The following is a 27,212-nucleotide window of genomic DNA, read 5'->3' on the forward strand; positions in this document are numbered from 1 at the left end:
CTGTTCATAGGCACTGTAGCTTCTTCTCTCCAACTCCCCGGACTCTCTCCACAACACATCCCTCTCCAAACTCCGTGCCCATTTCATCTGTTAATGTCCCACTGATGCCAGCGAGTGATGCCTAGGCTCATGGACAACCTACCAGTGGCCGTGTCCCTAAAGAAAAATGACTTTTTCTCCTTCAACAGGCGTCGACTGTCAATAGTGAAACAACTAGAGATGGGAACATATGAGCATGTTCAGCTGTCCCTCTCCAGTTATATTCTAGCTGGGATACAAGGTAGTAGGTTTCCACAGTGCTCTGTCATACAGCCTTCATTTTGGTAATCCACTCTCCCCCTTTATTTCCCTCAGTCCAATTGTATAGCGGAACCTATGCTTTCCGGCTGAATTGTGTCTATAAACTCATATATTGATGTTCTATCCACCCAGGCCTTCAGTAAGTGGCTGCGTTGAGAGACAGGCCCTTTACATATGCACTTAACCAGGGCTGACATGGGTGGGCCCGCTCTGGTATGACTGGTGTCCTTATAAGCATAAATCTTTAGACAGATACACACAGAGAAAAGGCTGCAGGAGGACATAGGGAAAGACCAGTTTCCCACAAGCCAAGGAAGGAGGACCCAGAGGAAACAAGGCCTGCCACTGTTTGATGTTGGACTTTTGTCTGCAAAGCTGTTGTTCAGGCTGCACTGTAGTATTTTGGCACGAGATCCCCAGGAAACTAACGCGTCCATCCAGACTGGAAGTAAACAAATACCGACTTTCATCTTGTTGCTTTTGCTCATGAATTCTATTGACCTTGGGTATGGCACTGAATCTTTCCATCTGTAATGAGCTCTAGCTTTTGGGGGTTTGTAGTTAAATCACTCAACACCATGTTTTCTCCTAACGGTACTGGTGTTTCTCTGAGAAAACACGTACACACACATACACATACACACACACAGTCACCATTCACAGTCTTCTTATTATCTATGTGGCTATCTAATGCCCTAGCTCTAGACATGGTATATATTACTACTTAGATCTGCCCCCAAAGCAAGACCCCTGCGGCCTTCTCACTGTGGTCCTGCTCACAAGTGAGCACAGGACAATGAGATTACACTTCTGGACTTAATTAGAAACCACTGTGCAATCAGACTCTTCCAGACGCTGATAATGCCTGAGGGTGAGGGTGAAAGTCACAGCTGGCTGAAGCCCCAGCTGACGATCAGGCTGAGAATACAGACGATAAGGACACAGATGGAGGAAACCTACTACTGAGGATGCTGTGTGAGTCTTATCTGAAGCCAGCACTTCCCGGGAACACTGACATTTTAAATAAGCCAACAGATCCCTCCCCTTGGTTTTGCTGTCAAGGCAGTTCGACTTGCATGTCTACCACACCGCTTAGAACCTGGTGTAGTAGAGTGGTTCAAAGCTCCGTCTGGTCCTCTGCAAAATGAACGTGTGTTTAATGGTAGAAGCTATCTTTCCTAATTAAATACTATACAGGACAACAATACTTTTTCTGGTGGTGTGTATATGTGGCAGTCTGAATGAGAGTAAGAAATAAATGTGACCCATTTGATATTCCTTTAATCCTTAAATCCTGGGGGAAACTACTAGGCAGATGATGCAAGGATTTCTGGCAATACAGGAGTTACTGCATTTACACATGTTTGAACACTTGTGGGTCTGAGTGGAGATCAAGGAGGAAGGGAAAAAAATGCACCAACTTGTAGAAAAACATAGACTCGGGGCGGGGGGCGGTGGGAAGGGTCACACAGACAGAAGTCATGGGCTTTTCCCTCCATATGTAGGTGAAACTGCCAATGAGCACAGGTGAGAGCTATTTATAAGGAGATTTAACATCAGAACTTGATGTGATTCCTATCTGGCTCTGGCAGGCTCCAGGCAGATAAATCTATGCTGCATTGGATTCGAAATACTTGTCTAGCGAAGTCTGGGTCAGACTCAAATAACAAAACTCAAGAGAGGAATTTCATCGGAGCCACTAAAATATTGTGCAAATGGATGGAAAGCCCAGGCTCAAGTTGAGTGTTGCATAATTAGTGATCATATTTTTATGGGAAATGTTTTATTAAGCCAATTCTGGAATGAGTATTGACATTTATAATAATCTCCAGTGATTTTTTTTAAAAACCAAGTGTGAAAGAGCCATTGGAAAAATGCTTCTACATTCCGCCCATTCTCAAATGTGTGTAGTTTATAAACAATACTGTGGGTTTTGACACTGAAGAACCACTTCCTATTGAACCCTGGATCAGAGACAGAGAACTTTCGCTCTGGAAAAATGCATCAAAAGTGCTGGCTTATATGTTGAGCCTTTTTAGATTTTTCTGAGCCAAAGTTCTTTAAATTCCAGTTTAGGAGGTAGGCATGGGGGTGCATGCCTTTAATCCCATCACTCGGGGAGGCAGAGGCCCCTGGATGTCTGTGAGTTCGAGGCCAGCTTGGTCTACAGAGCAAGTCTAGGAAAGCCAAGGCTACACAGAGAAACTGTATCTAAACAAACAAACAAATAAATAAAAAAATCCAGTTTCTGTAACTCAGCTAGTCTATTTAATCACCTCTAGTACTGCTGCCTTTGCTTCCAAGGGAGTCAGTTTATCTCTGATTTTGTTCACTTTGTGTAGAATATGAGGAAGACTCCTTTTTTTATTTGACAAAGGTTGATTGGGTACACAGTGTGTATCAAGAACTGCAAAAGATGCTGGCCATACTATGAGAATAAAGACAGTGGGTTTGAAGGCCTAGAATTTATAACCGGATGGGAAGATGTGGCTGTGGGCAAATACTAAGCCAGTAGGACCTCACTACTCCTGGAGGAAGAGACTGGAGTTGGGAAAGGATTCTGGTACCTAAGATGCCCCGATGGCCAGTGCATCTTTGTGAAAAAGCTAAGGCTTCATAGCAAGGGAAACACAGAAGAATTTAGGATTTTGAAGCACATACCATTTTTTTCATTATATTCCACACACAAAGGTAAAGATGTTTCTCAGGCAGGAGATGTATGAGATACCACAATAAAACCCAATAATAATTCCCTAGAACCAGGTGTGGAGGGGAGAAACAGGATAAACTGTGTAGATCCAGCCTGGGACCTTACCTTCATTCAGAACTGTGATACTGTGTGTTGTTCAGCATGGGCATTTTGAAATTTTATTAATTTTGGATACACTAATTTTGGAGTTCTGGAGATACTGCGTGAAGATATTGTTTTCTTGATCATCTTGTCAGCCAGACTAACAGTGAACTCATCCTGCATCCCATACGGGTCTTGAACTTGTGATTGTTTTGCTTCTGTCTTTTGAGTCCCTGAGATTACAGGCTTGTACATCTAGCCTCGCTCTTAGCCACTGAATGTTCTGATGGCACCTTAACCTTTGACTCCTGCGTGAGCACATCACTGACCTCACCTGATCTCAGCCCTGGTCATTTTATAGTTTAACGCATAGAAGATAAGTGCTTTTATGGTAAATATTTGTCATATATCTGCATATGTGCAAGTGCATGTGTATGCTTATGTATGGGTATATTCATAATTACCCCTTTTGCCAGTCGAATCCACGCTGAAAATATTTGAAAAAAAAGCATTGCATCTGTATTTAGCATACACAGACTATTTCTTGTTATTGTTTCCTAGACAATGTCTCCTAAGCAATTTGCATAGCATTTTGTAGGGAGCAAGTGAAGTCCTGAGCGAATACGTATTGCTGAACATGGGAAGAGCAAAGCTTTCCTTGGCTGAGGCTCAGCGGCGTGACGAAGGCTTTCCCTGGCCCAAGTGCTAATGTTGATACTATGTGCAGAAAATGTCCACGCTAGCTTTCTCTCCTTGGATGTTTATGGCGTAAAGAATGCTTCCCTACAGAGGCCACTTCTACCAGGATTAGCTAAACCTGTCTCTTTGATTCATCTATATATCACAGACATCACCTCCTCGTTGAATTGTTTGCAACAATCTGCATGTATATAGTAAACACACTGAAATTTCAGAGTGGAACAGCTTCTCTGTCAGACAACCCAGACCAATGAATTGATCCCAGCTTTTCTGTGTATGCGCAGCACATTTTGTTAGTGTCCATCATTTTAAAAAAAAATCCCCTCATAACTTCAAGTCAGCTTCAAGTAAGGACACGGAAACGTATGCCATTGTGTTAGTAATTGTAAGTCACTTAAAGATAATTTAAAGCATATGGAAGGCTGTTTAAGCTTATACGGGATCACTACATTATTTTACATAAAGGAATCAGAGCACCTACACATCTTAGCAGCTGCAAAACCTCCAGAAAGCAAACTCCTCACGGACACTGAAGGATAGTCAGTAGGCAAGAATTACATGAACACGTGTGCAATGAAAATCTCATGAACCTTTACCGAATACACCAAAGAGTTGGGAGTCTACACAGCATAGACATTGCATCATTTCTGATACAACACCCCAGGGAAAGCCCACAGCATCGTGCCACATATGGTTGTGAAATTTAGTGATTCTCACCTATGTCTTAGGTGCCACAGGAGCTGTGGAGGCTGGCAAGTCTTTAGGCCTTAGATTGAGCCAGTGTGCCTTGCCTTGAGACCACTGTCATTTTCTCTCTTTTATCCTTCACCTGTGATATCTTCTTATCCCTCTGGTTCCTTGTTTCTAAGCTGTTGGATTCCTGCTCTCCCAACGCAGGCCTTTCTCTTTGTTTCATACCTGACCATGATTGCTTGAGTGTATCTGTTTTCCAAGGTATTACTCTACTATCTGGAACATGTGCTGGAAACCTAATTCACGTGTAAAGTGTGTTTGGTTTGGATGACGAACCCATCTTTTCTTCTTGTGATATGGACCTTCTGACCTTCCCTCATAAAACACTCGAGTCCTATTTGCTCCCTTCTGCTCAGCTGTCATTAGTTTGTGTTGACAGTTTTATTGTTTCCTGGTGACCTCTGTCTGTCCACAATTACAATTACTATAGTATGTTCCAGACTATTTTTTCAAAACTAAGTGTGTAAAATAAAAATAAAACAAAAATCCATGTTACAGAGAAAAGTATCCAACTCATAAAATAGAATACATATCATTCACGTAAATGAAAATCATATTTTCATTTATTTCATCAAATTAGGAAATTTGTAACTCTAAGGTGCATGAGAGAACATTTAATGAGTATTAACTTGTTTACCATACAAGAATCTTCAAATTATTTTCACAAGTAAACAAATACTTCATGTAAAAATTTTATAGAAACCCAAATCATCCAAATAAAGGGAACAGAAACAATTCCTAAATAAATGCCTTTAGATTATTGGAAAATGAAAGCTGGTGGGTTTTTACTTAAAATAGCTAGGGTTTTACAAAAGTGTGTATTTATGAAACCTATGCTGGACATATACAGAATGAAGTATGAGTGAGTTTTCAGTCATTGCTGCAGATAGCAGGCTTCAAGTAGATAGGCCCAAAGCACAGTGTGTGGCAGGTTTACACTATCAAATGAAAGATAGAGGGTAAAGGCCATGACATCTATGCAGTTAACACTAACAAGGATACAGTTCAGCTTCTTGCTGAGTGTAATGGTATATGCCTGTAATCCTCAGAACCAGGATGGTTGAGGCTGGACAGTCGCATGTTCAAGGCTGGCCTGAGCTTCAATGACTCTATCTCAAAATAAAATAAAATCCCAAACCAAATAGATAGCATGGCATAGCCACACAATAATACTTAAGGAAATAAGCTTTCTTTGGTTGCATTCTTTGCTATGAGTTCAAGGAATAACAGATTGTTATTCGGTTCTTAATTTGAAAGTGGAGCATAACTATGAAAAGAGAGAAAATTCCAACAGGTTTCTTTAGAGGTTGTGCCAGTTAGTTTTATGTCAACTTGACAAAGGTAAGAGTCTTTTGAGAGATAGGAATCTTAATTGAGAAAATGGCTCCCTAAGATTGGGCTGTAGGGCCTGTAAGGCATTTTTAATTAGTGATTGGTGTGTAACCGCCCAGCCATTGTGGGTGGTTACACTCCTAGACTGGTGGTCCTGGATTCTATAGGAAAGCAGGCTGAGCAAGCCACAAGGAGCAAGTCGGTAAGCAGCACTCCTCCATGGCGTTTACATCACTTCTTGCCTCCAGGTCCCTGCTCTGTTTTAATTCCTGTGCTGACTTCCTTTGGTGATGAACAGTGATATGGAAGTGGAAGCCAAATAAACCCTTTCTTCTACAATTTGCTTTTGGCCATGATATTTTATAATAGCAATAGAAAAACTAAGACAGAGGCCAAAACTTTGGTGCTTACACATGCATGAACTTTGTCTACAGAGCGCATGTTAGGTTCAGGATGAAGGTTTTATTGTTTTTCAAATTCCTTTTATAGATGGGTGGGATTCTTATCTCTTGGGAGAATAGACAAGAAGTTACAAAGTGTCTATTTTGAGAAATATGCCCTTAGCAATTTATCTTTGGATTACTTGATAAGTCTTATGAGTCACATTGTCTCAGACATTATCCCAAGCTTCTTCAGAGGAGTGATGGGAGGCCAAGCTAACATTCTGCTGATGCTGTGGGATTCTGGGTAAGAAGCAAAGTGAGAGGCACCCAGCATTGCTGTCTTTGGCAATTGTGATTCTGAGGCATATTGAAGCAAACACGTGATGCTCCCAACGACAAGCCGATCCAGATAAATGTTAGTCTTGCAGCTTTCAAAGTTTCCAAAGCCAAAGAGAGTGTAAGGATGAAAGATGCACTGAGCTCCTCAGTCAGCTCACACATATTCTCACTGTCTCTTCTTATGGCTTCTAGCTACCAGCAACAAATAGTACAGCCAGCCACCTGAGCCTCCCCATCTGCACATGGGATTTCTGCCACGGGTATGGACTCTGGTTTTCAAAGATGACACTCTTTCCTTACGTAACCTGCTTTCTTTTAACTAACTTGGGAGTGTGGAATGAAATGTGTATTCTTACAATGTCAATTGCAATAGGAATCCACTTTTCCATCTTGATTCATACAGATGAGTCAAAATACTTTAGCTAATCCTGCCACATGGTCATTCACATTACATACCCAGAACCTCTGATGCTGGTGTCAGATTAACACAGAAACTGCTGTCCAAATGAAATTTATTTCTAGCTGGTATTCAAAAAGGTGAACATTATACACATTGCTGATATAACATGGTTTTGATGTGTAGGTACTTGTGAAATAAGAAAGCACATGTAGAGATACTCTACTCTCCACAGGTGTTGATTGTTTCTTTATGGTCAAAGCTTTTCAAACTCTGTCCTTTTGTGTCTTTGGATTGTACAATGCAGTGTTGTCACTTGTAGCCACGCTACTTTTCAGGATTTCTTACCTCACCTAACTGTAACCCAATTCCCATTGCTCAATTCTTACCATATCTTTCTCCCCACTCACCTCCCCAGCTTTGTTCTGCTCTCAGCTTTTCGTAGGATCAACTCTTTTCCAGTCTGTGTATGCAAGATAACATAGTCCTTGTTTTCCTGTGCATGGCTTATCTCACTAAGTGCAATCATCTTTAGTCCAACTGTTGTTCTAAGTGAGAGGAATATATATATATATATATATATATATATATATATATATATATATATATATATATATATATCGTGTGTGTGTGTGTGTGTGTGTGTGTGTGTGTGTGTGTGTGTGAGTGTCTGAATAGCATTCCATCGTTCACATAGAAATAGCTTTTATCTGACCGTTTTGGATTCCAAAGTCGGTTAGTAAAAGTAAAAATTGATGGAAGACCCAACTGACTATGGCAGGAGCCTGGTGAGGTATTGTGCTGTAAAAATCATGGTATAAATTGTCTCATAGTAAACATAATTCAGGCTAAGAATTGAGTGTGAGCTTATATTTGATCATTAGCTAAGGTCTATACAACTTCTCTACCCCCTCCAAGACAGGTTCCTCCCATAGAGCCCAAGTTTCTCTTGAGCTATCCGGCCTCTTTTCTCAGCCTCCATGGTGCTGGGAGTACAAGTGTGTGTCCATCTATCTGGACAGGCTAATTGTATGTCTTCCTATGAACAGTCTTTATATAGGTTTCTGAGGAGTTCAGTAGAAAGAGTCAATCACAGGCCTATAAACAAATTTCCTAAGCCTGGCACTTATACCGCTAGGTTATAGGACCACTTGTCACACAGCAACACTCTCCTGTCTTGTTTCCAGCTAAAGGTGGACAATAAATTCTTTGGGTCCTAAGATTTGCACGGGGCTCGTGAGGAAGGGTGCTGCTTCCCCACATCAGTCGTGGCATCGATGAAGGACACTGGGAAGAGCAGAAACACATTTCGTTGTTCTCTGAAAGGTTCATTTGTCCCACTCTCCTCCTCACCAGCCTCCTACACTGCAGTCAGCCTGTGTCCTCAGCACCATGGTTACTCACAACATCACACTGGTATAATATGACTCCTAACCTGTGCGTACTGCCTCAATCTTTGTGAGTTCATATGTGCATAGATACTGTTGATTTAGAGGGCCTTGGTGTCCTCCATCCTCCTCTGGCTCTTACATTGTTCCTGCTTCCTCTTCCCAGGAATCTCTTGAGCCCTGAGGGAAGAGATTTTATGGATACATCTCACTTAGGGATGTGTGTTCTAAGGTGTCTCACTCGCTACATAATATCTGGCTGTGAGTGTCTCTATTTGTTGGCATCGGCTGCAAGACATGCTGGCTGAGCAAGGCCCTGATCTGTGAGTATAGCAGAACATGACTGATGTTCTTATCATGAAAGAGCAGGACACAGATGTTTCTAGAGAAGATCATGTGTAGACACCAAGGAGAGACTCAGATGAAATTGATCCAACGAGCACCTTTATTCTGAGATTTCTAGCATCCAGAATTGCAGGAAGATGAATGTCTGTTGTTGAATCACCTGGCCTTGTACTTTGTTACACCAGGCCAACCAAGAGAATATGGTGTCATCTACACTACACACATAGCTCTGCTAAAAGTCAGTTAGGCTAACTCTGTTGTGAGCACCTTCTTGCAGATTTGGAGCCCTTTTTTAGCAGAACTAGTTTCCATCCCACCAGACAATCTAAGCTGCATTCTGGACCAAGCTCCATTGAGAGTCATTCCAGCATTAGCATGCCTTGAGAAAATTGCTTTCTGTGTGATGTCTTCAGAACATGGCAAGGAACGTTCAAGAGGGGTCTCAAGAAATACAGTTGTGCATTTACTGAAAAGATCACCACACAGGCCTTTAGAAGGGAAGGCAGGAGGAGAGATCTCTAACAAGGACTGCTTCCTATCAGTTCTTCACAGGATCAGCTAATCCCATGACTAACTTCATCTGTGAGCTCTCCAGCTGGAGAGTTGGACTGCGCTTCTTAAACTTAATGTGAGCAGGAATCATCCAAGGACTCAAACTGAAACTTGTGGAGAGCGAGTCAGGAAAGTGTGATGGGATCTTCATTCGGTCTCCAGCTTGACAGGGCTAAAGCAGGGAGAAGCAACTGCAGGTGAAAGGCCAAGGGGTTCTTTTGTTTTCCTTCCCACTGTGGTTCTTGACTGTAGGAGGAAGTGCGGTAGGTGGGAAGTGTCACTGTTTCCAGTTGTGGGTATTAACTGGTGCAGCTCCCCTGCCTTTGTTTTCTCCCTCACCTCCCGCCTCCTCTAGACCTAGGCTGGTTGAGAAAGCTCTTGTCTGTTACTGTGTGCTATCATCTGCTCCTGAACAGCATTCTCTGTGAGAATGGTAGGCTCTCAAATCAGATGCCCAAATCCAAGGCGGGCAGTAAGGAGATTCAGAAGGGCCACCAGTGCCATCCTTTGTTTAGTTACACATGGCTTGCTGTCTTGGGCTGAGTGGTCCTGTGTGCTGTGTGCTGTTCCTCATAGTCCTCAGTCCTATAGACCTTGGTGGGGCCTATAAATCACTTCTGTTTTGCTGAACAAAAGCTTAATAGAGAGAGAGAGAGAGAGAGAGAGAGAGAGAGAGAGAGAGAGAGAGAGAGAGAGAGTCATAAGCCAAACTAAACATATAGCTTCTTTCTCTTCTTTCTTTCTTTCTTTCTTTCTTTCTTTCTTTCTTTCTTTCTTTCTCCTTTCCCTCGTTCATTTCTTTTTTTTTTCTTTTCTTTTTCTCTTTTTCTTCACCTGCCTGTATCCTTCTGTGTCTCAAGACAAAATTCGGACCTTTAAGCACGTAGCAGACATCACCACGCCTCCTTCCTGCTGTTTCCATTATAGGGTTAAAGCTAACACAGTGTTGGAGAAACCAGTAGTTGTGTTTTTTTATGCATTTCTGACACAACTGAAGCTTGATTTAGCTACTAAGTGATTTAAATGTGTGACTTTCTTTTCTTTTGCTGGTCCTGATTACGCCCTTGCCCCCACTTACACCATAATCAAGTAAGTTTTGGTTTTTTTAAAAGTTGATCTCTACATTATTGTGCAATTGATAGAGAAACTTGCCACCATTGCAGCATCAAGTGAAAATGGAGTTTTCAGAGCACCAGGAGCTCAATGGGCATTGGTCCACCAGCACTGGCTGTTGACAGACTCAATGAGGCAATAAAAACACTCAGGAGCTCCTTTGTCTCTCAAAATATAGGCATGGCCCTTAAGCTTATGGCTGTCTGCTAAGCCCCTACTCTGTATGTCAGATGCTGAATATGACATCAGTCTTCATTTTTATTTTTCTTCCCCAACACATCTCTTTAAGCAGATGGATTCTCTGAGACATGTACTTGGGAATGCAAAACAAATAAAGCACATTAATAATTTAAGATACCGTCTCCACGATAGGCTGCTATATTATAAATGAAAATAAAGACAGATATCAGAAAATAAAAGAAAGAACATGGTTTTGGAGGAGAGACAGAAGAGTAAATAGCAAATTCCAAGCACTCAAAGCTTTTATTTATTTATTTTTCAGTCCTGCCTAGGGAAAAACGTCACTGGAAAAGAGTGTTTTACAAAGCATAGATACCGGGAGAGAACAGGTAGTCTGGGGGGTGGATCTTGAAGCCCCCTAGCTCAAGACATTTGTAGATTCATAGAGATTAGTTTGGCAACTAGTTTAGCTAGTCATCTTTGTCTTGAAAGGGATTTAAGGGCTAGTTAAGGTATATTCTATGATGATTGAATGATTGCAAGTAACTAAAAATTCCTGCTTTGATTTTTTTTCCCTTTCCTTTTATAAAGTTGGTAGAAACAATTCTCTGATATCTTGCTGACCTCAAGCAAATGGGGTAGAGAAAAGACGGAAGGAGAGCAGGGCGTTCTCAGGACTGAGGTCTCAAGGGTAAGTTATTGCATCATTTCTTGTCCTCCATCAAGAGCGAGCAGCTTCCTCCTGTGTCCTGAAAATGGAAGGCTTGCCCCCTGGGAGGCAGCTACCGTCAGAAGGTTGCACACCTCCTGTCTCATTTCAGGATCCCTCCTTTCTGGTTTTGGTGGGAAGAGAGATGAAGGGGGGAGACACAGAGATGGGCCGTGGTGGCTCTGGTGTACGAAATGGAAGATTCCATCGCAGGAGGCCATCAGGAACTGAGCGCTTGCCAGCAGAGAGAAGGATCTCAAGGCAGAAATTTTTCCATCACAGAGTCTATTATTCAGGCTTGTTAGGTATGCACACACAGAGAGAAAAATCCTTGAAGGTTTTGGGAACTTTATAATGGGTTTAATTATGCACTTCTTCTTTGCCTTGGTTTCAAAAAAAAAAAAGTCCCCGTTTAGATGAAAGGTTGTCACCAGCTTGTACCCCACCTCTCTCACAGGTGTAAGCTGTGCCTTCATTCGTTTGCTACCCACAATCTGAGGGTGCGCACACCTCATCTTTTGATTTTTATTTTCCAAATTCTGTCTTTCTATTAGTCTTTTTGTAGGAACAGGAGCACACCATCACTTCAATAAAGGTAGACTGTGATCTGTTCTGGTGGTATGGTTTACAAATGAGAAGTGCTTTTTTGTTTGTTTGTTTGTTTGTTTTTAAAGATGCCTCTCGATGAATCCGTTAGTGATGTGTTGGTTTAAAAGTGAAGAGATGCCAGGGTGGAGCCTCCTTGCCTCCCCAGCACTTCTGCTCCCAATGTACACATACTGTTGATACTCCAGCTCACGGAAAAAAAAAAAAAAAGAACATGAAAATATTTCATTGAGAGATGACAGCTTTAACGAACTTTAAAGGTTAACCCTGGTGCTTGTTAGCATATCTATTCATGTCTCCATCAGTCTATTGAATTACTCAGCTGAACAGGCACACAAAAGCAAAACTTGAAAAAAAAATACCCAGAAAGCCAACATTAATAATTCATAAATACTGGAGGCTTGTGACTGACAATTCCCCCCACGGTGTTGAAGTCTCTTAAGAAGCAAATCCTGATCAGTCCTAAGTTTCTTTAGGAGCTCACTGAACAGCCCTGTCCCAGGATGTTAATATCTCTGTAAGTGGTTAGTGCCCTAGACGTTCTGTAGTGTTTCATGCCCTCGAGCACATGTTCTGTTCCTTTGGATTAGTATAAGGCTTGGCTTTTCATGAGATGTTTAAATGACAGTTGCTGTATTTGAATTTTACAAGCATCCACAGACCACAGAGAACTCCCAATGCAGCCATAATCCCTTGTTGCAAAGGAAATCGGCATTTCTGAACAGATTCCAGATACCAATTATGGCATTAATGAGGATATACAATCATGTCTGCTCATGCAGGATTAGAGGCGACGTTGCTCCTGACAGGGCTGTCCTGCTGCAGAATTCACTATCCTTCTTCCTCCGTGTTTATCAAATTGTACTCATTAGGTCTTTCCGTTAAACATAAAAGCTATCAACATATTTCAGTAGTAACCATTTTCACAGGGGAAAAGAAGGGACACGTGTCGCTGCCTGACAATGAGCTGACCTTAAGCTCCTGCGTAGGAAGAAGGAAAATTCAGTCTGGATGCTGGAAATCTCTGGCCAAGAATTCCCATGGAGGACTAGGGCCATGGCAGCTCATGGGTTGTACTGGAACCAACTAGCTTCCTCACCTGGATTTGCTTAAAGGCAGTTTCTAGGCTGTGGGCTCAAAGCCAATACATTTCCCTTCATGCTTTCAATTTCAGAGTTTTTCACTGATGGAGCTGCTCTCGGGGAGAAAGCAGGGTGGCTTATACATGAGAGGCTTTTTCGGGTTGGGAAAGAGTTTTCTGACACAAGCATTTCCGCTGCTCTCGGAAGCCAACTTTTAAATGTGAAGCCGTGCTGATTGTTCTAGTGTTAAAAATCCGTGCTTGGCTCCCCGCGCTACACTACTGAAAGCTGGCTTATGTTCAGGACACTTAAAGAAATAACTGAATCTCTGTCCTTGATATACAATGAGCATGCTTCCATTTCTTTCAAGTTGCAATTATGGAAACAATCAGAAATTATTACATTAGCCTGAGTTTTTCCTCCATGTGAATCTTAACCTCACAGACCGTTCTTAAGGGATTTCAGCAGCAGGGAGATGTGCGCTGTAAGGTAGATTTGCAGAGACAGGTCTCTGAGCAGCTTAGGGCTTTACTTCTTTAGTTTACGAGTGGGGCCTCAGCCACCTAGTCTGTACCTGTTCTTGGTGAAGCACGCACTTGGTTCAGTGAACGTGGAGAGGCATTATGACAGGTGCGGTTGGAAGCATTGCACGGTTTATTATTGGTATCTACTCAACGGGGTTGGCAGGCGGAACAAGTAAGGCGACATAGATGATACCCAGTAGAATTAGAAGCAAATATTATTATTATTTTCATTTTGAAATAAAACAATCTTCAAAAACCGTGATGTGTTCAAATTTAGACATGGAAGGTGAGTCGGCTGACTTCCTCCTCAGGACCACACCCAGGATACACATTACCTGCGTTCAGTTCTCAAAAGAGAAGTCCTCTCAGCTCACCAGCTACCCAGCTCTTATCAGAGTTAAAGCTGGGCATACAGGCTTTAACTGTATTATATAGCATGCTCAAGGCTCAAAATTTGACCTCTAGTTGTGAAAAAAAATTAAAAGAAAGTTTTATAAATTCCTGACATAATATTTAAACGTGTAGTGCCTTTTAAACATCATTTATTAATTCATTGTATGTAATTATTATAAATTTAGGGATCAACAGCTAATATATATGTTAAATGTTATACAAATATTGACATTTTACTTTTCAGAGCTGTTCTATGACATCAATACTATTAGTATGTGCATTTTTTTTTTTTTACTTGAGAAAACAGAGGCAGCAAACAGTACAGAAATCACCCAGGAAAGCGGTGGTAACGATCCCTCCACTCAGACGGAGGTACAAGTCATACTATTTGAAATGTAAATTTTGCTACCTGACCACTCAACTGAACTAAAACTTCATTTATGCTAAAAGAGGGCTCTGTTTCAAAGTGTTGGTGATGTTAACTTTCCTTGAGGTTCACCTTCAAAGATTGCTGGGAAAACAGCTCAAGGGATTCTGTTGCCTTCGTTGTGGTCTGTACCAGCGCATTTTCCTTTTATCATTTGGTTTTAATGTTTTATGTGATAAATAACAGTCATACAAAACCAAAAGACAGATGTAGTCTAAGGAAATGGCACAGGGTATGGGCTTTCTGCAAGTGGGGTTATATTTGCCTTAGTATGAATGCTGGGACACTGCAGCTTTATTTCAAATCCAAATTTAATTACCGAGGATTTGGTTATAATATTTCTTCACTTTCGTGTACAGAATTTTATTTTTCATTGCATACCCTATGGATATGTTTTCTGGGATCACTAGTCACTTTCTGTGAGTTACAGAGACACATAGTACAAACGGCTCAGTCATTATTACTCTACTTGATAATGCTGATAATTTCAAAACTGATCTTTGAAATTCACAATTCTCCCCTTCTCAACATGCATGCATAGGAAAGAAAATATATTTGTCTCTCTTTTTTTTTTCTTTTGGGATTTGAGGAAGCTTATGACACAGCATACCAAAATGAAAGTGACAAAAAGGAAATAAAATATCTAGAGCAAATAGAAATGATAGCATAATTATATACGTTGCAGGCTCCAACTTTGTTGCTGTAGCTGACTTTTGCATTCTGCTTATCATTACAATAATTCCTTGAGGGCACTAAGTGATGTAATAGAAACTGACGTCAATCACATTTTATGACTGACAGAGCAGTAGATTTTATATGGCTTGACTATATGATGACATTTGACGAAGCTAATAGTGAACATTCTTCTCCCAGGTTTGGCCCCAATGGTGCCAGATAGGAGCCTTTAAGGAAGGCTGTTAAGCTGCTTTAAGAACCAAATGCCTAGAGGAATTAGTGTAGCAGAGAAATATTGGTGAAATGTTTTCTCTATATTACATATTTTGCATGGAGTGTCATTAACTGTTTATCCCAAAAAAAAATCTCGAAATGCAGAGAAGGAGCAAGACAACATAAACATTTACAATTGTCTTTTCTGCTCCTTTCTATCGCCTATATACATAGCTGTTGAGAATCAGTCAGGGCATTTCACCTTAGAAAACGATGAAAGTGTCAAATGCAACGCTTTCTAAAGTGCTTGAATTTTTGTTTCACACGCACACTGAGCGAGGCTCAAAGTACAACCTGTAGCATGAAAGGACACAGTGCAAACAAACTACTGTTTACCCTTAGCCTTAAAGTCATCTTGAGAGGCCTGCAACCAAGGCTGTGGTCTTTAAAGTGCTGCAAGGAAGCAGAGACTAACCCAGTGACCCAAGGAAAATGAACTGGTGGCGGAACAGTCTGCCCTGTTGTAAAGTCCACACTTATTTGGCAACTGGAAAGATGCGTTTTGGTTCCTCATAGAGACCTGTCCATTGTCTCTGGTAGGAAAAAACGAAAAACAGAACAACAACAACAAAGGTGCAACCATTAAAATGACTGGAGAAATTCATCAGCAGAGATAAATTCCGGGGGCCAGCGGGAGAGTGTTGGAAATGATACCCGCTCCTGCACGGTTACTTTCAGCACCAGCTTGAATTTCCTGGGCTTGGAATAACACAGGAGATACAACTCGGTCTGTTTTGCATGTCTGTCTGTGAGGATGTTGCCAGAGAGACTTAGCTGAGTAGAGAAGCATTAGCCTATGGACTGGGACCCAGGACTGAACAGAAATGAAAAAACAAGAAGATATGAGCACAGGCTTCTGTCCTCTGCATCCTGACTGCCGACAAGGCGCCACCGGTGGCTCACACTCCTGCCCCATGTCTTCCTGACACGATGGACCACATCTGTCCTGAAACTACAAGTCAAAACAAACACTCCTTTCTAATTGATTGTGTCAGGTCTACTAGTACCTGTCCTGCTGAAGGAACACGGCCTCCCTCTAAATATTAGTCTCATCTTTTCATGATGAGGCTTTGAGGAGCCCGAGTAGATCAAGTTTTAGGAAACACATGTGGAACAAATGGGATCTAGTGTCTTCAGAAATCACAGAACCAGGCTAGCAAGTACTGAGGCTATTGGAATTATTTTGAGGGTACACATTCAAAACTATTTTGAAACAAATAAGAGAAGTGTAATCTTGGAAGAAAGAAATCAGGAAATCTGAGCAGACAAAGAAGGAAGCAGAGCTGAGCAACATTCCAGAGTGTGCAAGCTCCACCCCTCAGGAGTCAGAAACGAAGTGGGCAGGGTAGTAGTTTATTAGACACAGGGACATGAAGATTACCACACTGGAAGATACGAAAAAGTTTCCAAGAGCATAGACCAGAACAGGCTCAAAGATGGGACCTGTGAGGCCGAGCTTCCCAACTGAGAACAGAGGGGGCCCCTTCCCACCTGTGCTCAGCTGGAGTGGCAGATCCCATGGGAACACACCGAAAGGTGGAGATGACCTTCGGAGAGGAAGCAGGAGTCATGCAGCAGCCCGAGCAAGGCAAGACTATGGACAAACGCGGGACTGGAGCAAATGAGAAACAGCTCAAGTGTTAGCTTTGGATATGGTGACATGGTGTGCACTGTGGGCAGACAGGGTCTTCTAGAAGAACTTCACCAAACGGACACTATTCCTTTTAAGAAAGACTCTGCCCGAGGGAGAAAGGGAAAGGAATGAGGTGTGGGGAGAGGAGGGCAGAAGGAGAGAAGTAGCAAGGACAGACTCTGGCAGCTCCACTGCCCTGACTTGCTCTTGCACACGCTGCCCTTGCTGGAGGGAGGCAACTGTCTCTTGTCATGGGAGCTTGGAGGTAAGCAGAGCAAGGAGTGGAGAGCATTGGACAAAGGGACAAGGGAAAGCCAACCAAACACGGCCGGAAATTCCTGTCTGTGGGACAAACCCAAGGGCAGAAAAAGCACAGGAAGCCCTAGGCAGGAGATAAAAGGGCAGCTGAGCTGGCTGGAGCATATACATATTGCAAAGGGGCAGCTAATGACTTCTTTATTTCTCTTTCCTTTTTGGATGGGTGAGGTTGAGTCGAGGGCCTCACACATGTGAGGGAAGCACTCTGCCTCGGAGCTAGACCCCTGTCCGCATATGAGTGTCCTTATATGCATTTGCACGAATCTGTTTCTGTATTAGATGATGCCATAAAAACGCCATCGAGGAGGAGCACAGTAAGGAATGGCAAGCCCATTTTGCCTTCTTTTTACGTTCATTAACTTAAGTTTTTCATTCGCTGTTATTGGCAAAATTATATTCAACATACTATTAAAATAATAGTTTTATATTTTAAGCTTAATTTGGACATTGTGTGGGTGTTTTTATCTGACTACATGTTCTGAAGTGGAGACGATAAGCAGAATAGTTAGTGCCAGTGAAGGGGCTGTAAGCTTGACTCTCACTCTGTCTTTGAACTGTTAGTGTGAGCTTAGGGGAAGGAAAAAGCTCAACAAAGTCCAAACTGGCTCCAAGAATGGCTTTCCTTCTTAGCCAGCTTTACGTTTTTCACAGGATGGGGGAAAAGCTTTAGTGGCTGCATGCTGTTCTCGGGTAATACTTTTTAGTAATGCAAGAGCTTAGTTGGCTGGGTAACTTGATCACTCTGGAGGGCATGCTATTAGCATAGTGGGAAGGAATCAAAGGAAAAAATAATTTACATTAAGGCCACAGACATGCCATACAATACAATTACTTCAGGTTTTATATCCAAAAAGCTATTATCTTTTTTTTTTTCATTATTTAAGCACTGTGGTATTCTGGTAAGGGGCTTTATGAGAGGCAAGGAATGGATGTGAGCCCAGAAAAACCCCAAGAAATTGTTCTGTGAATGAAAAAGGCCTGATGTTGGGAATAAGTATATATAGATTTTTTTCTTTTTAGCTTTTTCAATGAATTGTGGCTATCTATAGATAATAAATGCCCTCCATTTTACCTTAGTTTTCATCACAGACTTTATTATAGATATGCTATATGCAAAAAGAATACAATCTATTCAAAGTGCGGGAGAACAGTGTCTTCAAATCATTACAGGGTCACTCACTCAGCGTTATTCACTTATATGGGAGAAATCAAGAGCATCCTAGAATTCATATCAGTCAGAACAGGTTTGGTTACGCTGTAGTAACAAAGGAAGCCCTGCATATCAGTGGCTCACCAGGAACAAGGGCTTAAATATCATCCATTGTAGATGTCCTGCAGCAGGGGCTTCACTGCCAACACCCAGCTCCAGGCTGAAGAAGTCTACATCAGGTGTGGGTACCATCTCCAAAACTAGATTTCTAGGGGCTACAGTAGAAAAAAAAAAAGAGAACATGGGGCACTCACCCTGTGTCTAACATGCTAACACCAGAAGTGTCTGTCTGTCACTGTCTGTCAGTTTAGAGCAATCATGTCTCCACCTATTAGTGAGAGGAATGGATGCCAGATCAGAACATGAGCAACAGTCTACTGGCGTGCAGTGGCTGCAGTATGCAAAGCAGGCATGCAAAGCTGATCTGTAAGCTCCGTTTATAACTCAGGTTCTGTCATCCTATGGCGTTTGGTTGTTATTTCATTCTTGTCTTGGTTCTATTTGGTAAATAACCAACTAGAAACAATTCTAAGTTTTAAGTTGAGTCATTGGCACGGAGATAAATCCTCAACTCAAGGATCAGACTGAAATGACCATACGGCTTTTTCATGAAATGGTATCAACATCATGAGGTCCTTTGTTTCCACCAAGAAATTCTTCAATAGTTTACTTATCCTTCTAGGAGCCTGATGTTGTTTTCTGGCTAGAAATAACTGGACCAGGGCAAATAAAATCTTGAAATTTAAGATGGAGACATGTGGTGTGAGTGCTGAGCAATGTATAGTCCTTACAATAATCTAGGCACATATGATGTAAAAATTTTGTTATATGCAAGAAAAAGAGATAATTGATGCTAAGGAGCCTAACACAGTTCCTGTCATGGCTATGGTAGGTGACCAACAAATGATCCTAATGTTCTTTGCAAAGGAAGCAAAATCACTCACTAAGTGAATGTTATATGGTGGGATTCAACAACAATGACATCTTTCTTTCTCTTATACTCATTGGATCTGATTTGCAACTATGAAGCTTGGAAAACTTTAATTCAAAGGCAAATTTAATTCAAATTTAATTAGAGCCTAGGATGTTGCCATGTATCTGAAGTAGCTCACTACAGAACATCACCACCTCCCTTTAATTACCTCCCAAAGTACATCTCACTGATATTTGCTTACTGTTATTTCTTATATTGCTGCCCTACATCATGGGCAGACCAATTGTAATTTTGATTTTTTTTCTATCATTACTGTATCTCCACTGCACAGCTTGAAATGAAGACCTGTATGTTCAAAGGGTGGGAAGTTTAAGATTCTTACTTGGGTAAGCCTGGCAAAAGGGCTAGCTTTGTACAGGAACCCAGATGTAGACCATTTGGAGTCATAGCTCTTGGGTCTTCTTTCCAGACTATCCAGCTATTAAAACTATTTCCCACTCTCCTTTAAGAGAGATTTCAACGTTTGTATAATGTCAGAAGAAAGGGGCTCTGCAAGAGTGTCACTGACAGAAAAACTCAGAATCAGAGATGAGACCCTCATCTATCTCCCTCAGAAACAATAAGGTGAACACAAGGATCAAACTCCAGAAGGACAAAATATCTAGTAAGATGTGGATCAGTCAGTGTTAGGTGACTTTATTGTCCTTGAAGCCCCAGTAAAAGCCACAGTTACACTGACCAGCCCTTACTTGAATGCATTTAGATAACTAATGATACTGATTTTCCATTGGAAATTTGTATAGTGATCTCGTTGCTGTTGGGCACATGCTCCACTGAAACGACTAGGTTGCTTATTATTTTTATTAGGCATAGTCTCAGGCTTAGAGGCAGTGGTCTTGCCTTATTTTAATGCTTCTAAAACAATCACACGGACTCAGTTAGTCATGCAGGTTGGCCTGTGCCTTCTGGTGCCTTTTTAAGACTATAAGGCCTCTGCCCTTTCCGTCTTCTTCCCTGTCGTTGTCTAAAAATCTGACTGGAGAGCTGGCTAACCAGTTGTCAGGCTTGCGTCCTCCATCAGCTGTCCTGTCGTACTGTCTCAGTGCAGTGTGTGCCACGTGCTAGTGGAAATCACCTCCCAAACGAACTACTTGCACACCAATCCCAGTCTCACGGTTTCTTTTGGGGAAGACACACCTGATGACAAACCCAGAGCTTGGTGGTCTGATCAGTACTGGACCAGTACCTGTGCAAAGCTCATCTTAGTGCTGAATTGCCCCATAAGTCAGTATTTCACCCTCATTATCTTCATGTAATACATAAGAAACAACACAAAGAAATAGTTGATAGCAGATCCTGGGGTCCATGAAAACTTCACTTCTTTTCCTCCCCTTAACCAACCTGCTACATTTTGTACCTTCTGGCATCCCATAAGGAAAATATTTAATCTTTCTGTCATCCTACTTTCTAAAAATGGCTTCTCCCATGCACTTCCTTCCTCATTATAATATGTAATAATAAGGTGCTCTTTTTATCAAATTCCCCTAATCTGAGAACTTCTGGAGAAGTACATATTGCCGCTGATGGTAATAACAGACCACCAGCCTTTCCAACATCTTAATGTGTTTCACATTTTCCAAAGAATGACTTGATTGATATGTTTTCTCCACGCTCCCGAGATGCGTGTGCCTCTGTGTGAGAGGCTGAGGCTTTAAGCCTAAGGTTTGCCTTTTGGTGAGTAATGGCGGTAAGCAGAGGAATACGTGACACATTTAGACTGCAAAGCTGCCGGGCTTTTACCATGGCCCAAAGTTTCGGTCCTAGGTACAGTCTCAAAACATCCTACTTTCCTTTACACACAGGTGATTTCTTCTTCCGGGGTCCCCGAGGCAACAGTGATGTCTATCTGTCACAGCCAAGTTGATGGCTCTATGGTTATGGCTTTTTCCCAGCCCTTTCCCCTTCCTGCTTCCTTTTTACCTAACCCCTCCCCTTTTCTGCGTTGGATTCATGCTCTGTTTTAATAGTTTTCTCTGCATTTGTTTGATTGGCGTAGAATTGATCTTTACAAAGCTTAAACTCGAGAGTCTGTTTGTTACGGGCTTGGTCATGGGGTCCTGCATTTTTCTGGGATTCCTCTCTCCTTTTCGCCTTTCCTCTGTTCTTGCACTGCCCTCCTATCTTTCTACCTGCCGCCGTTTCTGCTCACCCATCTGTTTGTTACAGTGACCTCTTGTCTATATTTTACGGCTTTCCAGCCCACTTTCCTACAGTTAAATGAATCATGTTCCTTGTTCTGCTTCCCAGTTCCTGGGGGAGAGAACAGAATTTATCCTGATGACTCGAAGCTGCCATTCCCTGTACTCTGATGGGGGAGGTGGTGATATTTATGTAAAAGAAGTCAATAGTCTTAGAAGGTTCTCTCCGAAGCAGCAAAACTGACTTCCACATTGACTTAAATGTTTTGATTTTATATACGTACATTTTTTCTTTTGTTTTTAAAGACAGGATTTTACTGTCACATAAGCAAGCCCACATGCTGACATTAAAGTGTATGCGATCACAAGCATTTTTATGGATTACTTATGTATATTCAAGGCCAACAGATTCCTCAAATTGTTTAACATTATTTCACTTAATCCTTCTAGTTACCGTGAGCTGTAGATGTAGTTGGTTGTCTCTGGTTTGCAGATGGACAATATGTGGGTCCATAGCTCTGCTAAAGTAAAGGAACTAAATAGTGTTGGATCTCACAGTGGTTCAGTTGTCTAGGCTCGGCTTAGCTTCTGTGCACAAAGCGAAGTAGAGCTACTCAGTAGGAAACCACTTTCAATGCAAGAAGCGTTCTTGGATGTCTCTGCTTTCTCACGAAGAAAGGAATCAAGTGTATGGAGCACGGTTTCGTTTTTTTTTTTTTTTTTTTTTTTTTTTTTTTCTTTCCACATCAGGTCAGCCCAGCCCACTGCAAGTGAAGACCGACCGCTGATACAAAACGATATTTCAAGATGAGCAAGAAAACCCTGTCCATCCCAGAGCAGAGCTCCCTGGGGACAAGGCTCAAAAAGCAATGAAAAGGGAGTAAGTGAATCATGAATGCTTCAGAGCGAGGCTGAGCACTAGAGCCAGGCATTTACAGTGAAGGGCAGAGCTGCCAGAGAGAACTCAGGGAGCATTAGAAAAATGATTACATGCCAGCCTGAAATGAGGCTCCAAGGAGCAAGAGACATCCTCCCACAGAAGGATTTGTGGAATTCTCCCAATTTTCACAGGCATGGCTGTGGAGTTTGTTCGTTCGTTCACTGAGAATTATTGGTTACCTCTGTGATCAGGGACGGTCCCTGAGTTCCTGGTCCAAGTGTTGGAGTGGGATGCTTCTGTTCCCTCTTTCAGTTTCTCTGTGTAGCCTCGCCTCTCACTCCTTTCTTTCTCTCCTTTTGCCTGGTCTACCTTACTCAGGTACCACTTCATTTCTTCTATAGTTATGTTTTTTTAGTCTTTACTCCAACATATCTGTAATACGTTGCTATCTTGCAATGTGCTTTACTTCCGTGTAGGATGCTAGGGTGGGGGTGGGGGTGTTAGGGAATAAGGTACTGCTGAGAAAACGCACCATTCTAAATGGTCATTAGTGACGGTGGCTTTATCTGTCAAGTTGCAGAAGTTTTGCAAATTTCCAGTGTTTCTTTGTGATCCAGTGTCTTGATGAAGGTGACGAGAGAGTGCTGGGTATGACTTCCAGAACCCGTGTGTTCACAGTTTCCATGTGAGAGAGGGTAGGCTTGAAGCACAGTAACATCATACCAGGAAGAGACAGTTCCCTAGAAAGCTTACAAATTTCATGTAGGAAAAAAAATCAAGGAGGCTGCTGAGAAAACCAATTTTGCCAGCGTCTGTTACAACTCAGGGGTCCTATAGATCACTTGTTTGTGCATGGCTCCTAGTTTTTAAAAATTATTCTGTACTTTGGTCTTTTTTCCTGATTAAAGACATGTAAGTAAGGGAACATATGGCTCCCAGGACCCCTGAAACATATTTGACCTTTAGGATCCACATTCCTTTTTAATGATTTATTTTATTGTTTATAATTATGAGTATATATGTGGGGACATGTGCAAATGTGAGTTTGGGTATCCACAGAGTTCAGAAGAGAATGTTGGATGCCCTGGAGCTAGAGAGATGGCCAGCTGTGAGTGCTGCCCGATAAGAGGACTGGCACCAAAATTTGAACCCTCTTCAAGAGTAGGACGTGTTCTTAACTGCTGAGACATTGCTCAAACCTAGGGTCCAAATCTTTATCCTGTGCAGTTATTAAAAATCCAGATAAAGTTACCTACATAGAACGACAGTATATAATAGAATAGACCAAGATGCATCAAAAGCAACTTCAGTTTTACTGCATATTTTGTAATTTGGGGATATGTATTAATAATTTCTTATATTGCTTAGCATTGTGGTCTTAGTATTTCTGGTCTCAATTCATGCAATCTTAGAAGTGCATTAGGGATTCTGAATAACATACCTTATAGTGTAGTTAAAAACTAAAAAAAAAAAAAAAATGAAATCAAGGGATATTTCTAAAATGAATAAAGTATGTTTTATAATAATCATATCAATCAGCTTACATTGCTAGAGTAGTGATTAGAAAATAACTGTGCATGCATGTGCGTGCACGTGTACACACACACACAAACACACACACACACACCCTAAGACAAAAGACAATGAGAAGATGTCATTCTGTTGTAAACCCCAGAAAACCAAGCTCAGTGAGGATCTGCTTTGGTCTGTGTAACTACAGCAAGTCATGGCTTCCCAGAGTGGCTGGGGCAGAGGCTTAGCAGTGGTCTCAGAGAACCCATCTTCTTTCTTCCTATGCCAGTGTACCAAGGAGCAGCTTCATGGTACGGGTGATTTTCTTTGGGGACTTAAGATAGAGGAACTAGGCCCCAATGCTACTAGTTTTCACCCAAGGGCAGATGGAGCCTAAGTAGGGGAACACTTACAGAAACAGAGGAGGAACTTTCTCGTAGTCTATCCTCTTGGCCTGCAACTGTGTCTCGTGCCCACTCCTGTCAATGTCATGAGAGCACTCCAAGGGCCTAGGTTGTTGCCTGTCAGCACACTCTGTTCTTTCCCATTCCACGAGGAGTCTTTGAAAAGTGCGGCTCTTTGCACCCCCCCCTCCCTGCCCAGGCTAAGAGTCAGAGCTTAGGGTGTGGAGCCGGGATAGCAGGATGCTGCAAGTGCTTCCCAGGAGGATTTAGGTAGAGGCTTAGAGTGATCAGGAGTCATCTCTTGATTTGGAATGAGAGCAGCTTGCACTGTGTTAAAGGGTCATGGAGTCAGGAGAAAATAGGGGTTCTGTCAGGCAAGTCGAAGTATGAGATAGATATTTGGTAAGCGTTCTACAGTATTCACTCTAAAGGAAATGTTTTCAGTTTGAAGTTTTACGAGTTATAGATACATGCTCCTTTAATACATCTCTCTAAGGAGCTCTCCACTTGCTTGCTATTGAATGTCCATACAATTTGACCAATGAGTGTACTGCCCTAGTTTTATAAACATTTTAATATTCCCCATACCACTGAGTAGAAAGACCTCAGAGTTTATTGTTCAAATTATAGCACTTTTGCAGGGAAACAGAAGTGGTATTTTTTTTTCCGAAGTGGTGTATTTTTTTAAGGATATTACTGTAGGCATTAGGAGTTAAACCTGTACTGCTTGGACTCACTGACACGGCATTGCCCTACCTATGAGATGCTGTGTCTAAAGACAGAGATAGCCTGAGTGTCTCAACGGCTATCCATGCCTGTTTAAACTGGAGATGTTGGCCATATAAAAATAGGATGGAACTGATCTACTTGGTAATCGATCCAAAGACAGACTAAGAAGAGAAAAACCACACAAGTATCTGGAAAGTTTTACCGGACACTGGAGGCTTCATAAATGAAGGGTGAAAACCATTTTTTTTTTCAGACAGCCATGTAGGGGTTTTATTTGAGGAGAAAGAATACGATCTGATGGAAATAGAAAGAGAGCTGTTTTGTGGGGGAGGGGGAAAGCAGTGTCTTGTTATGTAGCTTAGGCTGGTCTGGAACTTATGATCTTCTTGCTTCACACACTCTAGTTCTGGGATTATAGGCATGGATCTCACTAAAAACGAATTTGATTGGGATTTTACTTTGTTGTTAAGATACAGAGATTTGAGAATCCTGAAATGTTTGATAGGAATATATACATCACATACATACATACATACATACATACATACATACATACAGTATCTGGAATTGTTGCAGGAGGCAGTTTTTTTTTTTAAAGAGGTGGATCAGAAAGTCTTATTTTAATTAATGTGACAACCACAATGTTGAATAATTTTTTTCAGTGTCAGTACAGCATAGTGGTATTTTGCTGGAACTCAGCATATTCATTTACTTCTGTTTTCTTGAGAGTTGATTTAATATTTGTCTTGAGTCATCAAAGTCTTCTCTCTCCCTCCCTCCCTCCCTCTCTCTCTCTCTCTCTCTCTCTCTCTCCTCTCTCTCTCTCTCCCTTTCTCCCTCTTTCGCTCTCTGACACAGCATCTCACCAGTCTTGCAGACTGGCTCCAAACACTCAGTGGGCCTCCTATCCTAGCTTTCTCAGTGTTTGGCATTACAGATGTGAACCACTTCACATCTGGCTGAGGGAAATATTTTTCTTGCAATATTTAGTAACCTGGAGCTGCAAGGTGGCTCAGTGGGTAATGGTGCTTGATGTATGAACCCGATGGTCTGAATTGGATCCCAAAACCCATGTAAGGGTGGACAAGGAGACTGTGATCTGACCTCTACACTTGTGCTGCAGTATGGGCCCACCCTACGTCACACACACACACACACACACACACACACACACACACAAACAATAAATAACTTTTAGAAATGTAATAACTTTTGAGAGGCCAAGTGCTCCCTGCATTTTCCTTCACTGTGTATCAAGTGGCTGTGTCTAGAGTCCTGTGTTCTCACATGGTTGGAGACTTATGAGATAGTAGAAGTGAAAAAAAGAATTGCCATGTGTCCAAGTAGTAATTGACTTTGATTTTTCATTTATCAAACAATTTTAATCCTAAGAATAATATTTCATGTAAAATCCCTTTCTCCTATTAATTCATGTTTTGGTGCTACCTGTTTTTCTAGGATTATCTTGCCATTTTATGGCATTTTGTCTTTCTTTGCCTCATCTCTCAGTTTACTGCAATCATTTAGATCTTACCTGCTTTCCCCTAATTTGAGAAGGAGGTCCAGAACTTTTTATTTTAGGACAAATTTCAGTTTTTAAGACAACTCACTCATTAGCTGGCTCGCCTTCATCTTCCCTGTGCCTGGTGGAGAAACTCGTCCTTTTCTCTCTGATGCAATCATATAATACAGATATTCTAAATCACTGTACCTTGCAGTAAATTTACTATTTTATAGAAAGACATTTGCTCTGACTCCTCATGGCGTTCCCTGTCCTTTGAACTGCTCGGTCTGTTTTATATGCCCTGTTCAGTCTTGCAGAGCCATAGCTAAGCCTGTCAGCAACGGGGAATTGACAGGGCCTCTATCCAGCATGGAATGTGAAGCATTGTTTGAAATGTTTACGCCCAGATGAAGGGTAAACAGTAGCTCGTGGTTTCCTTTCACTCGTTCACAAGCTCCCCATCTATGGGGCTTGGGCAGAAGATAGAGCAGAAACTGGAGATCCAAGTCAGAGGCAGTTTCACCTGGGAACTTTGCCCAGAATCTCTGTTTTCGCATTTGGCATGTGTCTAGGATTTTTCTGGGGCACAGTCCCCGCCGTTACCTGGCAGAGCCTCACTCTTTAAGATC

General features: G+C 41.8%; 1 long non-coding RNA gene across 1 annotated transcript in view; it reads left to right on the forward strand.

Annotated features, from left to right (window-relative positions):
• The first annotated feature begins 8,563 nt into the window (after positions 1-8,563).
• LOC311588330 overlaps positions 8,564-27,212 on the forward strand; it is a 31,227-nt gene continuing 12,578 nt past the window's right edge. Inside the window, exons 1-3 of the long non-coding RNA XR_014776156.1 lie at positions 8,564-8,705; positions 9,270-9,476; positions 11,164-11,263. This is a non-coding gene — a long non-coding RNA (uncharacterized lncRNA). The remainder of the gene's footprint in view (positions 8,706-9,269; positions 9,477-11,163; positions 11,264-27,212) is intronic.

This window comes from Acomys minous (genome assembly GCF_964271855.1).
Source record: "Acomys minous genome assembly, chromosome: 2".
NCBI lineage: Eukaryota > Metazoa > Chordata > Mammalia > Rodentia > Muridae > Acomys > Acomys minous.